Source organism: Pituophis catenifer, unplaced genomic scaffold (assembly GCF_029215685.1).
Source record: "Pituophis catenifer annectens isolate HBS135680 unplaced genomic scaffold, rPitCat1.0.hap2 SCAF_5, whole genome shotgun sequence".
NCBI classification, from domain to species: Eukaryota; Metazoa; Chordata; class Lepidosauria; order Squamata; family Colubridae; genus Pituophis; species Pituophis catenifer.
The window spans coordinates 40,943,007-40,959,972 of NW_027256885.1; positions in this window are offsets into that span (position 1 = coordinate 40,943,007).

Consider the following 16,966-nt stretch of genomic DNA (forward strand, 5'->3'; position numbering starts at 1 on the left):
CCCGGATCAGGGAGGGCGAATGTTGGTTTCGCTAGCCTCCAGCTCACCTCCAGGGGTTGGGAAGGGGGGGCGAAGCTCACCACTTCCACCCACTCAAAACTCTCAGGGAGCCCAGTAAAGGACTGGCTCTGCATCGGGTGCAGCTGGTCCCAGCCCCGGGAGTTCCTGGATTCCACAGCAGCCCCCATCCTCCAGTCTGGCTCACGGGGCGACTTCATTTCCCCTCCTGGAGCTGGGTCGGACTGGCAACTCTTCCAGGAATCTGACGCCTTGGCCCAAGCCCCAAGTCGAAGGGCTTCCTTTGCAGCCTCCATGGCTCATCCCATCTCTTCAGAAAGAGCATGCAAGGGATCGGCAATTCCTTGAGCATCCGGGGCCCTGGCGGGCCTCCCTCCAATTTCTCCTTTCTCCTCCATCTTCACTGAGTCTTTGCATCACCCGGGGTTTTAGGTCGATGCTGGGGCTCAGTACCCCTGACAGCCCCCTTACAGGGTGCTGTTAGGTTTTAAGGAGATTCGGGTTAATGTCAGCGTTCCACAAAACCCCCCACTCCAAGTAAAGATGCAGAAGCAAGCATTTTCCAAAGTCCTCTTTACTAAAATAGGCAAACTGGCACATCTGGGAAAACCCGAATCTGAAAAGCCCGGGTTTTCCTTCAGTAAGTCAAAGCTCACAAAACCATCCCCTTTTCCACCCAGTCGGTCACATGCTCCAATCAACGTCCGTTCCATCCTGATCCAGCCCCCTGACCACTCCTTCTCCAGATGCGGGATCGTCCTGACCTTGACCGACAGGAAGAATGCTATTATGTCTACTAACCCCCTCTCCTACTTTCCCACACATGAGAAGGTAGCAGCATTGGAGCTTCCAGCCTAATATGGCTTCCAAAGCTGACAATAAAAACAAAACAAAGATAATTACTAAGAACCTCACACAAGGCCAAAATAAGAAATTAGAGGAAAAACTAGGAATTCAAATGGTCAAAAAGGCAAAGTATCTGGGCATTTGGCTAATGGCAAGAACATCCTCAATAAAGGAAGACAATTACTTAAAATTATTGCAACAAATTCAAAAAGATTTAGAAAATTGGGCAAAACTACAAATTTCTTTGATTGGGAGAATTGCCACGATAAAGTTGAATATCCTACCCAAAATTTTATATTTATTTCAAACAGTACCTATAAAATTGGGGAAAACCTTTTTTGACAAATTGAATAAAATTATCAGTAAATTTATATGGCTAGGGAAAAAGCCCAGAATCAAATTTAAAATGTTACAAGATGCCAGAAGTAAGGGTGGCCTTGGCCTTCCAGATTGGGAACTTTACCACCAGGCAGCAGTAGTGTCATGGCTCAGAGAATGGATAAACCTAAAAAATGGAAGAATTTTAACAATTGAGGGTCATGACTTACAGAAAGGTTGGCACGCCTTCATCTGGGATGGAAAAGACAAAGCACATAAGTACTTTCAGAGGCATCAAGTGAAGGAAGTACTGCTAGAAACTTGGATGAAAATTAAAAGGAACTTCTATCCAAAAATCCCAAGATGGGTGTCGACAATGGAAGCCTTGGTCTACCCCAATTTAATTGACTTTAATAAAATAGTGACATATAAGGAATTGCTAGATGGACTAGGGAATTTGAAATGCAGACAAAAATTATTGGAAGAAGGAATTAAAATTGATTGGTGGCCCTATTTACAAATCCAAACAAAATACAAAAAAGACTTAGAAGTATATGGATTCCAAACTGACCAACAAGAAATGGATAAAATATTTACCGGGACTGATGAGAAAATAATCACTAAAACATATAAATGTCTCCTTCAATTCAAAATGGAGGAAGAAACAGCAAAGGAAACGATGATAATTTGGGCAAAAAGTTTTGGGTATAATATTGAATTAGACTATTGGGAAAAATTATGGGGAACAAATTATAAGATGACGTTGTCGGCCGCCTACAAAGAAAATATTTATAAAATGTTTTATAGGTGGCATTTACCTCCGGCGAGATTGGCCAAGATATCCCCAAACAATTCAACACACTGTTGGAAATGTAACCATCAACATGGGACATATTTCCACATGTGGTGGACATGTCCCAAAGCAAAGGCATACTGGTTAAAAATTAAAAAATGGCTAGAAGAAATGATAGGGGGAAAAATTGCTATGAGACCCGAACTATTCTTGTTGGGAATTATAAAAGAAAAGATTAGAAAAGAAATTTATTATCTTATACTCCACATAATTACGGCCGCCAGAATTTCATTTGCACAAAATTGGAAACAACGATTTGCTCCATCAAATACGATTATTATAAAGAAGGTGCTAGAATGTGCAGAAGCAGATAAATTAACAATGGAACTTAAAGATCGAGAGGAAACGATTTATTACGAAACATGGAATAGATGGTATATCTGACTGGAGAAAGAATCTAAAATTAATGTATAAATGTATAAATGTAAGAGAAGATATTATAGAGGAACAAAATATTTAATGTGTAATAGATATGTATATATTGTAGTGAATATATGAATTAGTAAGTATTATATAAAATGTATGTGTATATAGTTGGTCAAAAGACAAAATAGATATTATCTAAGATGCCAGTAGTGGAAAGCTGTTAAAATGTAACAAAGATGTTAAAGATGTAAATGCTGAATAAAAATTATTTTTTAAAAAAACCAAAAACAAATGGAAATTGGCTTCAACTCCCTTTACGGGCAACAAATTTTTTGGAGAACCTATCCTGGTTGAGACCAGGGGAAAGGGCAAGGCCATGCCCTCTCTTTACAGACGGGGTGATCGCCGGCCCACACCATATTATAGGTGACAGGTGGCAGACATTTTGAGCCCCAGATCCGGGACTCGACTATCAACAGTTCCAGTGGCCGTACCCTAGCTGGCAGGACAGGCAGCCCGAGAGGTTGGACTTCAGGAGTTGCCATCAGTCTCAGGGCAAGCGGCCCTTTCGAGGAGCAGGAAGTTGCCCTTATCATCATGCCAAGTGACTGCAGGGCCGTGCCACCAATAGGTGGATGGCTCAGCCTCCATTTTCATCAGTGGGAGGCCACAACTTCAGACAAATGGGCCCTCACCACGGTGAGTTCAGGTTTGACACTGGAATTTCTCACCACCACCCCAAATTTTTTTATCAGGTGCTCCATTTCCAGGGACACTTCCAAAAGGAGCCTGATGGAGACAGCGATCCAGCACCTACTGGATATCCAGGCTATCGAACCTGTTCCTTGGGAACAACAGGGACAAGGGTTCTATTCAATTCTATTCATGATCCAAAAGAATTCGGGGGGGTGGAGGGCAATTTTAGATTTGAAACGTCTGAACCAGTGTCTGGAATTCAAACGATTCAAAATGTAGTCACTCAAATCAATACTGGACAGTACACATGAGGGCGACTTCCTCACCTCAATAGACTTAACAGAAGTATACCTTCATGTCCTGATCAGGACTGCACACAGGCAGTTCCTTCGCTTTGCCTATTCGGACAAACATTATCAATACAGAGCCATGCCATTCGGCCTTTCATCACCACCGAGAGCCTTCACGAAGTTATTGGTGGCTCTGGTGGCCAATCTGCGTTCGATCCCAATCAGAGTCCAGTGTTATCTGGACGACATTCTGATCCAGTCCTCATCACCCATACCAAGGCAGAGGTGGATTTACGGGCCATGATCCGGGTGCTTCAAGATCATGGCTTCTCCATAAACGACAAGAAAAGTCACTTTTCTCCAACTACCAAATTGCTCCATCTGGGAGCCTTAATAGACACAGTAACCTGCCAAATCTCCCTCTCTCCGGAGAGGCAAGACAGCCTTCAACAACTAGCCAAGCTCATCATGGCTATGAGAGCGGTTCCTCTATCACTCCTGTCTCAGCTCCTGGGAAAGATGATGTCATGCATCTCCATAGTTCTGTGGGCACGACTACATGCAGGATGCTGCAATGGTTCCTCCTGCCCTACCAAAGATCCGGCAGGAGCAACTCGCAGGACAGGGTAAGGCTCCCTTTAAAGGTGCGGCAATCCTTTCAGTGGTGGACATCACCAGCTCTCCACAAGGGATGCCTGTTCAAGGACCCTTCCCGTATCACCATAATGACAGACGCCAGCCTCTACGGTTGGGGAGCCCACGGTCAATCTTTTTTTTTAATAAAAGTTTTTTATTATTTTTTTTAAAACATAAACATAAAACATATCGTTTCCAAAACGAAGCATTGATCCGGTCACAGATTGATGCAAATCACTAACAAATCTTAATTTTCAATTAACACAACAATATTTTATTCAGTTCTTTCCCTCAATTCTATCTATTTAACTATGCCATTATCTCCAAAAACCCGTTACTTAAATTTATTTATTTATTCAATTTATATTCAATTTAAATCTTAAATCCTAGCCAAATATCATTCCATTTTTCTCTTTCTTTTGCTTAGATGGATACATTTTCAAAATATGAATCATTACAGTTGTTATAAGCATTCAAAAAATATTTAATTCCAACATAAACATTTTCTTTTTACTATTAAACTCTACATTAACGTCTTTGTTTCTGTTGTTAAACCCAGTTTATTCATTTCATTTTTACTGTTAATCTCAACATACTCCTCCTTATTTTGGCAATCCTACCTCATTTTTCTTTGTTGTTAAACCAATTATTTTTATTTCTTGGCTGTTAAACACAGCATAACCATTTTTGTTTTTGGCTGTTGAACACAGCATAATCATTTTTTTTTTGGCTGTTACACAGCATAACCATTTTTATTTTTTGGCTGTGGCTGTTACACAGCACATCTATTTTTGTTTTTTGGCTGTTAAACACAGCATATCCATTTTTGTTTTTTGGCTGTTAAACACAGCATAATCATAGTTAGTTTAACTATTAAACCCTACATAATCCTTTCTTTGTTGTTTCCATCCATCTATACATTGCTTATTTCCAGTTACTCATATTTATCCATATCCTTTATCATAACACTTTAACATTGAGACATGGTTCTTACTTAAAACATATCTTTGAATATATTTATAAATCTCTTTTAACTTGCTTAATTTCTCTTGTATTTCTATAAAAACCTCCTTTTTATTATTACTATCCACCTATACATTGTTTTATTTTTAATCACATTGTTTTAATCTTCTTTTTTCTTTTTCCAGTCATGTATATCTTATTTCTTCATTTCCACACCTGCTAATGTATATTTCCTTCCATTTTCAAAGTCATCAAATCTGTCCTCCATATGTCATATTAAATCTTTTTCTTATTTTTATTCTGGATAAAATGCATCAAGTTCCCTTCTCTTGATCCTGCGCTAAATCCTTCTTTTATTCCTGCACCAGTTGTTATTGTTGTTTCAATTATAGGAGTTCCATTATAATTTCCTTTTCTTTTCACCAAAGTCAAGCTGCCTGCAAACAAGAAGAAAGACCTCCTCCACAAATCCCATGACTGGTTATCTGTAAAGTTCAAAATTTTCCATGACAAAGACGAGTTGCAATGTTCCTTTTTAAACCAGAAGGTGTCCCTCTACAATCCACATTTTCCATTAGTCATGCGAGTATCCATTTTATTGCAATTATGTAACAGTCCAATTTGTTTACTCTCCTTTTTTTTGTTTTAAAAATATCAAGTCTTCTTTTTTAAAATCCAATTCAAATTTTAAAGTATCCAGTCTTTTCACCATATCTTGATATTTAATTCCATTAGTTCTTTTCAAGAGTTAGTTGTTTATCAGGTCTTTGTCTCTTTAAAGTTGCATTTTAAACTTTCCAAAGCCCCTTTGTTATTCAGCCGCTGTTTTATGGCTTGGGGTCTTATAGATAGTAATATTGCTCTAGGCATTGTTACAAGCCTGAGTTGGTTGTCACTCACCTGGCTTCAAAGAGCTCTGTTTCAATCCACTTTCCTCCAGCACATCTCTTAGCCCGGTTGTCACAGCTTCGTGGCAGCTGCCATGGCTGCTGCCCCCCGCCGCCAACTCATAGAGGATTCCCTCTGACCTCTGAGGAACTTGCCTGTTCCTCTTCATCTTCCAAGGTGTCCCTCCTTTTTCCCCATCCCTGTAGGATGGTTCCGGTCCGAAGACCCATTGGCAGCGGTTCGGCAACCAGGGTTTTTGCGGCGCTCATCAGAGCCCACTATTTTCCCAACTGTCTCACTGCAACGCCAAACCGGAAGTCCCCCCACGGTCAATCTCTGATAGCCCAGGGCAGGGGGACCCAGGGGGACCTGGCCCACAAGATCAATTGGCTGGAGCTCAGAGCAGTCCATCTGGCTCTCAAAAGCTTCAAGGGCTCAATTTCCGGGCATCACGTTTTGGTTTTAACAGACAACGTGACTGCCAAAGCACACATCAACTGACAAGGGGGGACATATTCAAGGTCCCTCATGATGGAGGCAGGTCATCTGGGTCATTGGGCAGAGTGACACCTCCTATCTGTCAGCTTTGGAAGCCATATTAGGCCGGAAGCTTCCATGCTGCCACCTTCTCGTGTGTGGGAAAGTAGGAGGGGGCATTTAGTAGAGGGATTGTCTTTAGACATAATAGCATTCTGCCTGTCGGTCAAGGTCAGGCCGATCCTGCATCTGGAGAAGGAGTGGTTGGAGTGCTGTCTCAAGATGGGACGGATGTTGATTGGAGCATGTGATCAACTGAGGAGTGAGGGGATGGTTTTGGGGGGTTTGATTTACTGAGGGAAAACCCGGACCTCTCAGATTCGGGTTGTCAGACTTCGATGCTATCTCAAAATAAAATGAATTTCCAAACTGCCAATCTTTAAGGAAATCTTTTCTTTAATTGAGCACAGCCACCGGATCATGACTCGATGCGGACAAGACTGACCTTTTGCCCCCCAATCCCTCCCTTTCCAATCCCCAAATCTCTGCTTCTCATTGGCTATCTTCCAAGTCATTCTTCAGACTCCTTGTCTCGTCATTTCCCAGGAATGTTTCCCCCCTTCATTTCCATGACAACTCGACATCAAAGGGATTTAGCAGGCAGAAGTTCAGAGCTTATATATCTCTCTCTTTCTCTGCTCTCTATGCCAGCGTCGAAACGCTGACACGGGTTTTCCCAGATGTGCCAGTTTACCTATTCTAGTAAATAGAACTTTGAAAAATGCTTGCTTCAGAGTTTTATTGGAGTTGGGTTTTTTTTCTGGAACGCTGACATTAACCCGAATCCCTCTAAAGCATAATGGCACTGTTGTGGCCTGTACGTGGCCTGTGTGGCTGGTGGCTGATTCGGACAGCGAGGAGGCTGGTGTGGTGCTGCATCAGCAGCCTGTTGTTCTGTCCCCCTTCCTCACACAGGCAAACGTAATACCAAGCACGCCTGCCAATATTTTATTAGGTAAACAGATTAGAATTCTTGGCAGACCAAGGTTTTGGCAGCAAACTGCCGAATGCCTGCCAAGACAGGTTTCACTCCCATAAAGCAGAAGAGGACTTATCTTCAGTCCATTCCAGGAGCAACAAATTATCCACGAGACAAGAGTTTAGTCAATGTTCAGTCCAAAATATATCCAAGCCGAATTTCAGAGATCACAATGTGACTTTCAGGGTTTACCTTTGTCCGTCACAAAGTCTGAAGAGCAATCCCACCCACTTTTATTCCTGGTGGGGCATGGCTCCATGACTCAGCTCAATCTCTGGCCCTCCCACGCCTCTTCCGTTGCTGCGCACACTTCTCCCTCCGACGCTGCCTGGGATCAAGCCAGGATTCATCATCCTCACTCCCTATCAATTGGTGCTCCGATATGCCTTCCTCCTGGCCTTTGGATGGAACCTGAGGCATTGCCAGAAAGGAGGGTCTTGGAGAGGGAGGCCTTGTCAGTTCCTCCCCATCACCTTCTGAATCTTCTTCCTCTGTTAGGACAGGCTCGGGAGTCGGGGTCACAACACCTGTGCAGCTGGCACTCGAGTCGGACAATGAGGCTGGAGAAGATGTGGTGCCAGAGGCGGGGATTCAGGCAGGGCCTTCAGAACCTCCAGAAGCTCCCTTAATTTGTTGCAGGAAAAGAAACGGGACCAGGCCAAGCTCTTCAATGCAGGAAAGAGTTTATTGTGCACGGTTCAGACAACTCAAAGGCAAACACCGGCTGGAAGAGTTGGGGGTGGGAGGCACCGTGTTGTGGTGGTTCTCCTCCTTTCTCTCTGACCGGTCACAGTTTGTGTTGGCAGGGGGTCAGAGGTCGACCTCGAGGCCTCTCATCTGTGGAGTGCCGCAGGGATCGGTCCTCTCGCCCCTTCTGTTCAACATTTATGTGAAGCCGCTGGGCGAGATCATCCGTGGCTTTGGGGTGAGATACCATCAGTACGCTGATGACACCCAGCTGTACATCTCCACCCCAGGCCACCCCAACGATGCCCTTGAAGTGATGTCCCAGTGCCTGGAGGCTGTGCGGATCTGGATGGGGAGGAACAGGCTCAAGCTCAACCCTTCCAAGACTGAGTGGCTGTGGCTCCCGGCATCCCGATATAGTCAGTTGACTCCATCACTGACTATTGGGGGCAAGTCTTTGGCCCCCACAGAGAGGGCTCGCAATCTGGGAGTCCTCCTGGATATGCAGCTGTCCTTGGAGGAACATCTGACGGCTGTAACCAGGGGGACCTTTTGTCAGGTTCGCTTTAGGACCTGCCGTCCCATAACCTGTCCTGATACCCCCTGAACCTGAATTTTACGTGGTCCAGGGGCTGTAATTTGCTTATTTACAACTGATCTACCCGCTCCTGTATCCACTAAAAATGTTGTCTGCTGGCCCCCTATCCTCATTGTAACCAACGGCTCAGGCGGGGGTTCTTCCAAGCCTGGTCCCCCTCAATCTGACCAAGTCATGTCTGCCAATCCAATACTTTCTGCTTTCTGCTGCCCTGCACCCTCTCCAAATCCTCTACCAAAACCCCAACCTGAACTTGTCTGTCCAACCTTCTACTCAAACCTCTCCTCTGTCCTCGTTCTCCCCTTCTCCCAAAGAGCTGTCCACGCATCCCTGACCCAAAATCTGGTCTTCTCATCCCTCTACCTCTCACCATCCGTCTTGGGCATTCCCTCTGCCAATGCCCTTCCCCCTTACACATTGATTAGGACCCAGGGGTAAATTCTGAGAAAAACCCCCTTGCATCCCACTTTGCAGTGCCACTGCCAACAAACCAGCCTTTTTATTCATCCGTGCCTCCTGCTCTTTCTTCTCCACCTTGTCCCTATTCACATACACCTTCCTTGCTATTTCCAATAATTCACTTGTGTTTTTCCCCAAAGGAAGACTTTTGCAACTTCTTTACAAAATACTTCTTTATATTGCATAACCTTCACTTTCTCCACCCGGTATCTTCCCTTGCTTACCCCGCACCCCCTTACTTTTCCTGACTGCCCTAGATACACATAACCATTTCTGCCTGACATTGCAATAAATCCTCAGCTTTTTCTGTTAGGGCTCTCGCCCATTGATCAATATATTGAAATTGATCAGGATATTTATCCTGATTTACCACTATCACTCCCCACAATTTATCCACTGTTTCTTCCAAAACCTTTTAACATGCACGCCAACGGAGTGTTGGGCACGCTTTGAGCTCCTCCCATTCTATCACACTGCTGCCGACTCGTAGCCCCGGAACTCACGGTCACTAACGAGAACTGCGACGGCTTACCCAACCCACACAACCTGACACGGACTTCATTAGGGTAGCCACCCCGAGTCCAAGGGAGTGATCAAGTCCCTTCTTCTGCCTTCAAATGAGGCAGGTACAATTCCTTTACAATATACTCGCTTGAAACGTTCCCACTCCGTAGATTCCTGGCCAGGAATTTGTTCAGACTACCTCCAGGGTTCTTGGACTCGATCAGAGCACCGTCGGTCCCACAGGGCTGCCGCTGCCATCTCCCGGAGATATACCCCCGTGGTGCCTGGAGAATATTTTTTTTTTTAATTTGATTTATATGCCGCCCTTCTCCGGAGACTCAGGGCGGCTTACAATGCTTTAAGCAATAGCCTTCATTCTTTTGTATATTTTATACAAAGTCAGCTTATTGCCCCCACAAACTGGGTCCTCATTTCACCTACCTTAGAAAGGATGGAAGGCTGAGTCAACCTTGAGCCTTGGAGAGATTCGAACCAGCAGAAATTGCAGGCAGCTGTGTTAATAACAGGGTGCACTAAACCCTTGTACTATCAAGGCTCTATTCAGGAGCGACTTCCCGATGGTACCAAGGGGTCGAACGGCCCTCAGCGAAATATTGCCTTGTACCTAGTCCCGGCGGAGTTGCCAGCTGTTGCAGGAAAAGAAACGGGACCAGGCCAAGCTCTTCAATGCAGGAAAGAGTTTATTGTGCACGGTTCAGACAGCTCAAAGGCAAACACAAAGTCTGAACATTGATGGCTTCTTCTGGCCATGTATTTATACAATTTAAAGGCAGAGTTATTACAGAGAGTGATACATTTCACACGTAGAAGCTGCCCTTTCATCTATCTCTGGGAAAGGAAATAACAATCCTGTTCTCACAGGCTCAGGTTCTCAGCTCCGGAGCTCAAGACATAATAAAGAGGACATAAGAGGCTTGGAGACGCCTCAAGGGCAGTAAAGGAAGCAGTATTTCTCATCTGGGGATATGCATGACATTTGGGATGCAATAAACAGTAAACCACAGGATGTAACTGTTTAGGGTCAGTTTGCCCTTTTACAATTCTGTACCTACGTCAAATACCTTTTGCCAGCTTAGCACCTTGGCACAGAAGAGGCACTTCTGTCTTGACCAAAGATTTAGAATTATAATATTTGAATTTTGTCCCAATATCGGATCTTAGCCTAGCTCAAATTGAAGAGGACAAAGAGGAGGAGCCTCTTCTCGATGCACGGGCGCGCAGAGCTGCCAAAAGGCAGGAATGGCTCCTCAGGAGGAGGTCTCCTCGAGAGTAAGGCTTGGAGCTAATTGGCCACTCCCTTAGCCTATTTAAGGAGGAACGCCGACTGAACCAATTTGCAGGGAACAACTTTGTTCACTCTCCTTCGTGCCTTGATCTTAGTTCTCTGCAAATTGCTTCTGGGCTTTCTGCCAACCATAGTAAGATTAAGATTATTTATTCTTTGGATTCTTGCAGGCTGTTAAGAAAGTTAATTAACAGCCTTTGTTTGAAAAAAAAAACTGATTTTATTTTAGTAAACTAAGGTTTGTACAGACTTTGTGTGTGCTGCGTTCTTTGGGGTCTGTAGCTGGGGCAGAACAGGCACCCAGAAAGGGAGCTGTCAGGGGTGCTGAGCCCCAGCATCTACCTAAACCTCGGGTGGTGTGAAGACTCAGTTAAAATGGAGGAGAAAGAAGAGATAGCAGAGGGGGCCGTAGGGATGGATACTGAAGGATTTATCGACACCCTGTATTCTCCTTCTGAAGAAATGGTGCGATCCATAGAGGCTGCAGAGTCGGCCCGAAGGCTAGGCGCTCGGCCCAAGGAGTTGGATTCTGGGAAAAGTTGCCATTCTGATCCAACTCCAGAAAGGGGACCAGAGGAGAGACCGCTTGGATATCGTGCCACTCCCAGCCCAATGAAGTCATCCCATGAGCCAGAGTGGAGAAGGGGGACAGCTTTGGGATCCGGAGATTCCCGGGACTGGAACCTTTTGCCCCCATCGCAAAGCCAATCATTAACCGGGCTCCCTGAGCAGTTTGAATGGATGGAAGTGGGAAGTTATGCACCCCCCTCCCAACCTCCTCAAGTGAGATGGAGCGTAGCACAACCTACGTTCACCTTCCCCGATCCAACACCTGGCGGAGGAATTAGCGGGGTGCAGGCACCTCTCTACCCGGCCAGGGATGAAACGAGGAGTGGCTCAGCACAGCATGGCCATCCGGCAGCTGGGAGACATCAGACGCAGCCGGCATGGGGAATGCAAAACCCCCCTGCTGGCCCCCCTCATCAGCCTGCCTTTGTGCTACCTCCTGCTGAATGTATCCCCCCAGACTGGGGATTTTATTCCGGCCAGGGGTGGGTCCAGTGCCAGTGGTACCCAGCATCATCTGCTCCAATTTTCCAGGGATCCCCATGGCCCCAATATGGCCCAATGATCCCAGCACCACAGGGGGGGCTAATCCAGCAGCCGGCTGGAGTTCCCCCCCCTCTCTAAAGCCCAACAAGCAGCTCAGCCACCAGCCACTCTCCCTCAGCAGGCTGCCATCCAGCAACCAGCAGCAGCTCCGCCACAGGTCCCAGCTCAGCCACCTGTTGCCGGTCCCAATACACCTGTGAGGCAAATGCCACCCCGCTTCAGAGCAACATTTGATGCAGGGGTGAAATGCTCCCGGTTCGGACTGGTTTGGCTGATCCGGTAGCGATGATGACCGGTGGTTCAAAGAACTGGTAGCAATGGCAGCTCAAGGCTCCACCCACCCGCCCGATCGTTGTTACTTTCTGGTTTTACTTTCAGAGAACCCGGTAGTAAAAAATGCTAAAAAAGTAAAAAAAAAAAAGTTTCGACGATCAGCTGAGCGATGCGGGATTGTGGGAACTTTTTTTTTTTTTACTTTTTAAGCATTTTTTACTACTGGTTCCAGAGAAACAAAGCGCTTAGCTGCTCCCCCTTTTCACTGACCCCAAGCTTCCTGCTGCGGATTTTCACGCCTTGCTTCAAGCACCCGGGATTCTCGCCCTCGTCTTCTTCTTCCTCCTCCTCTCCATCTTCCAAGTGGAAAAATGCCAGGAGCAAGTGCAAAAAGAAGCACATGCTTGCTCCTGGCGTTTCTACATTTGTAGGAAGCTTTCGTACCTGTGAAGGAAAGTTCTGAACCGGAGTTGGGGAATTCATTCACCCCTTCTGGCCTTGCCCGGGCTGGTTTGGCCGAAGCCACCCCCAGATCTCTTTGGGGGTTGCGTAGCATGACAGCTGATTCCCACTGCTCTTTTTTTTTTTTTTTTTTTATTGCAAAAGTTTTACAATTACATTTTCACCCCTTTTTTCCCCCCCCCCACCTCCCTCCCCAAACTTCCCATCCTCCCTAACCCTCCCTAACCCTCCCCCCCCAGACTTCCCTATTACATACTCATAACTAATAACACTAATATATAAACCTGAACCCATCCCTCCCCCTATATAATTTTTCCTCTTTGTCTCTTTACATTAAAATATTTCTAATACATTATTTTCAAATAAAAGCTATTTGATACTTTCTAGTTTGGTATTTGTTCTGAACATATTCTATCCACCTTTTCCATTCCCATTCATAAGTCTCTTGTGAACAATCTTTTAAATACGCTGAAATCTTCGCCATCTCTGCAAAACTAGCCATCTTCAAAGTCCATTCCTCGATAGTAGGCAAAGCTTCATTCTTCCAATATTTACCTATCAACAATCTTGCTGCTGTTATCATATACAATATTAGTTTTATTTCACCCCGTGTAAAACCCTTAACTATACCCAATAAAAACAATTGTGGAGAAAATTGAATTTTTTTCTTCAAAACATTCTGCATGACCCACCAAATTTTTATCCAAAAAGCCTTAACTTTCCTACAGGTCCACCATACATGATAATACGTAGCATCCAAACATTCGCATCTCCAACATTTTGGCTGAACATTAGGGTACATACATGACAACTTTTTAGGATCCAAATGCCATCTATAAAACATTTTATAAAAATTTTCCCTCAAATTCTGCGACTGTGTGAACTTAACATTCTGAACCCAAATTTTTTCCCATGTTTCCAACATCACTGGTTCTTCAAAATTTTGTGCCCACTTAATCATACAATCTTTAACTAATTCAGTTTCTGAGTCCCTTTCTAACAAAACATTATAAAGCCTTTTAATATGCATTGGACCTTTCTCTCTTATATGTCTAACTAATTCTTCCTCATGCAGTATAATACCAGTTTTTTGGTCCTCTTTCCATCTCAATTGTAATTGATTATATTGTAACCAGGTTAAATTAATCCCTTCGTCCAACAGTGTCTGCAATGTCTTCAGCTGCCATCTGCCCGCATCTGTAAAAAGAACCTCTTTGTATAAAAACCCCCCGAGTGACATTATATTTGTATTCCACAAGGTATGACCAAGATCCAGCCATAGCGGTATTTTATAATCCCATTTGAGTCGGTGCTTCTTCCAAACTTTCATCAGGGAGTCTCTAAGTATATGACTTTTAAATACTTTATCCACTTTATTTTCATAGAATAAGTAAGCATGCCATCCAAATTCAAGATCAAAACTTTCTGCATTCAATATTCCAGCCTTTTTATTTCCAAACCAGTCACTTGTTAAAGTTAAAGCTGCTGCATCATAATATAACTGTAGGTTTGGGAGTTTAAGGCCTCCTCTTTCTGGAACATCTTGCATAATTTTCAATTTCACTCTCGGCTTTTTCTCGTTCCAGACAAACTTATTCACGCCAGACTGCCAGACTTTCAATTGTTTATCACTTTTAAGCACCGGAATCATTTGAAACAAAAACAGAAATCTTGGCAAAATATTCATCTTAACTGCTGCTATTCTTCCAAGTAAAGACAGTTGCAGCTTTTTCCAAGTCTCCATGTCTTTCTGAACCTCTCGCCACAACACCTCATAATTATTTTGAAACAATTTCATATTTGATTCTGCAACCTGAACTCCAAGATATTTTACCTTAGGTACAATTTCAAAACCTGCCCTCCTTTCAAGCTCATGTTTACGATCTTGTGTCATATTCTTAACTATCATTTTAGTCTTTTTTGAATTCAGTCTAAAACCTGAAACTCTACCATAGTCTTGTATAATGTCGTTCATCAGGATTGTTGATTCCATTGGTTGTGATAGGGTAACAACCAGATCATCTGCAAAGGCCTTTATTCTATAATCCTCTTGCCTTATCACTATGCCTTTCAGAATTTTTGAGTCCCGTATTGTATTTAGCAAGACTTCCAATGTTAAAATAAATAAAAGTGGGGACAACGGACATCCCTGTCTTGTTCCTTTTTCAATTTTAAACTCTGTCGTCAAACTTCCATTAATAATAATCTGTGCTTTTTGCTCTTGATAAATTGCTGAGATCGCCTGTATAAATTGGTCCCCAAAGCCCATCTTTTTTAAAGTCTTTAGTAGAAAATTCCAATCCACTCTATCAAAGGCCTTCTCCGCATCCAAAAAAACCAGCACTGCAGAAATCTGTTTATTCTTATCAAGATATTCCAATAAGTCTATTACTTGCCTTACATTGTCCTTCATGTATCTGCCCTCAATAAATCCCGCTTGGTCCTCATGAATCACTTTTTGGATTACTGGCATCAACCTGTTGGCTAATACCTTCGCATAAATTTTATAGTCTGTGTTCAAAAGAGATATTGGTCTGTAGTTCTCTGGTTTTTTAGGACCAACTTGTTCCTTTGGTATCAAAGATATATAAGCAGTTGTCCAAGATGGGGGTATTCTACCCCCTTGTTGAATATTGCAAAATAAATCTCTAAGTTGTCCCACCATTTCAGCTTGTAAAGTTTTGTAATACACTGCAGTCAAACCATCCGTGCCAGGAGCTTTGGCTGTTTTTAGCTGCTTAATTGCTGCTATTATCTCCTCCTCTGTTATAGGATAATTCATTCTTTCCTTTTGTTGATCAGTAATTTTTGTAACTCTCTTATCCTTTAAATATTTTTCTATAAGTCCATTCTGCACCTCTTCTTTGGCATATAATTTAGTATAATAATCCACAAAAGCTTCTTTAATTAATTTTTGTTGAAAAATTTCTTTCCCTCCAATGTCAATACTATCAATAGTCCGTATACTTTGTTTTTTCCTCAGTGTGTAAGCCAACCATCTGCCCGGTTTGTTAGCGTTGCAAAATGTATTATGCTTCGCGTATTGTAAACTTGTTGCAACTTGTTCTGCCATAAGCATTTGAAATTGGTCTTTCAAAAGTTTTATAGCGCTTCGTATTCTTTCATCTGTTGGGTTTTTAATAAGTAACTGTTCTTTATTTTTTATTTCCATTTCCAACTCAGATCTTTTCTTTTGTCGGAACAGTCTATGTTTAGAATTCATGTAGATAAGTACCCCTCTCATATAAGCTTTACTTGCGTCCCAAACAATTTCAATTGGAGTACCTTTATTCAAATTTATTTCAAAAAATTCTTTCAAATGCTTTTTAAGTTCTATTGTATTTTTTTCATATCTAAACAAGTTCTCATTTAATCTCCAAGAACGTCTCTCAACCTTATCCATCTCGATTTCTATCCATACAGGGCTATGGTCCGTCAAAGTTCTTGGAAAAATCTTTGTTCTTTTTGTCTTAACAAGTAGATCATTTGACAACAGGATAAAATCAATCCTAGAAAAGGATCTATGTCTATCGGAAAAGAAAGTGTAATCCAATTCATTTGGATTATGTATTCTCCAAACATCTTTTAGTTCCATATCTTCTTTCATATCAAAAAAGGTCTGCGGTAGTCTAATTCTAGACTTTGCCAAGCTCTTTTTATCTAATTTAGAATCAATTACTCCATTCCAATCTCCCATAAGTAAAATAGATCTATAGTCCCATTGCAATATTTTAGTATGTAACATCTTGTAAAAATAATCCTGTTGTTGGTTGGGAGCATAAATTCCAATCAAAAGAATTTGACCATTTGCAGTGAGCAATTCAATTGCTACAAACCTACCATCTTGATCTACTTCTATAACTTTTGCTGTTAATTTTTTATTTACATAAATAACCACACCATTCTTTTTCTGCGAAGTTGAAGATATATAATGTGCTCCTAATTTTGAGTTTATCAAATATTTTTGATCTTGAGTTGTAATATGCGTTTCTTGTAAACATATTATATCATTATTAAATTGTTTCAAATATGTAAATAATTTCTTCCTTTTCTGTGCTGAATTCAACCCATTAACATTCCAAGATAGACACTTAAGGGTCATCAGCCTGTTTCTGGAGCGCAGAGCAAAATATTTGAAGTTCATCCAAGAGCTTCGATCTTGCTCCTCCCATAG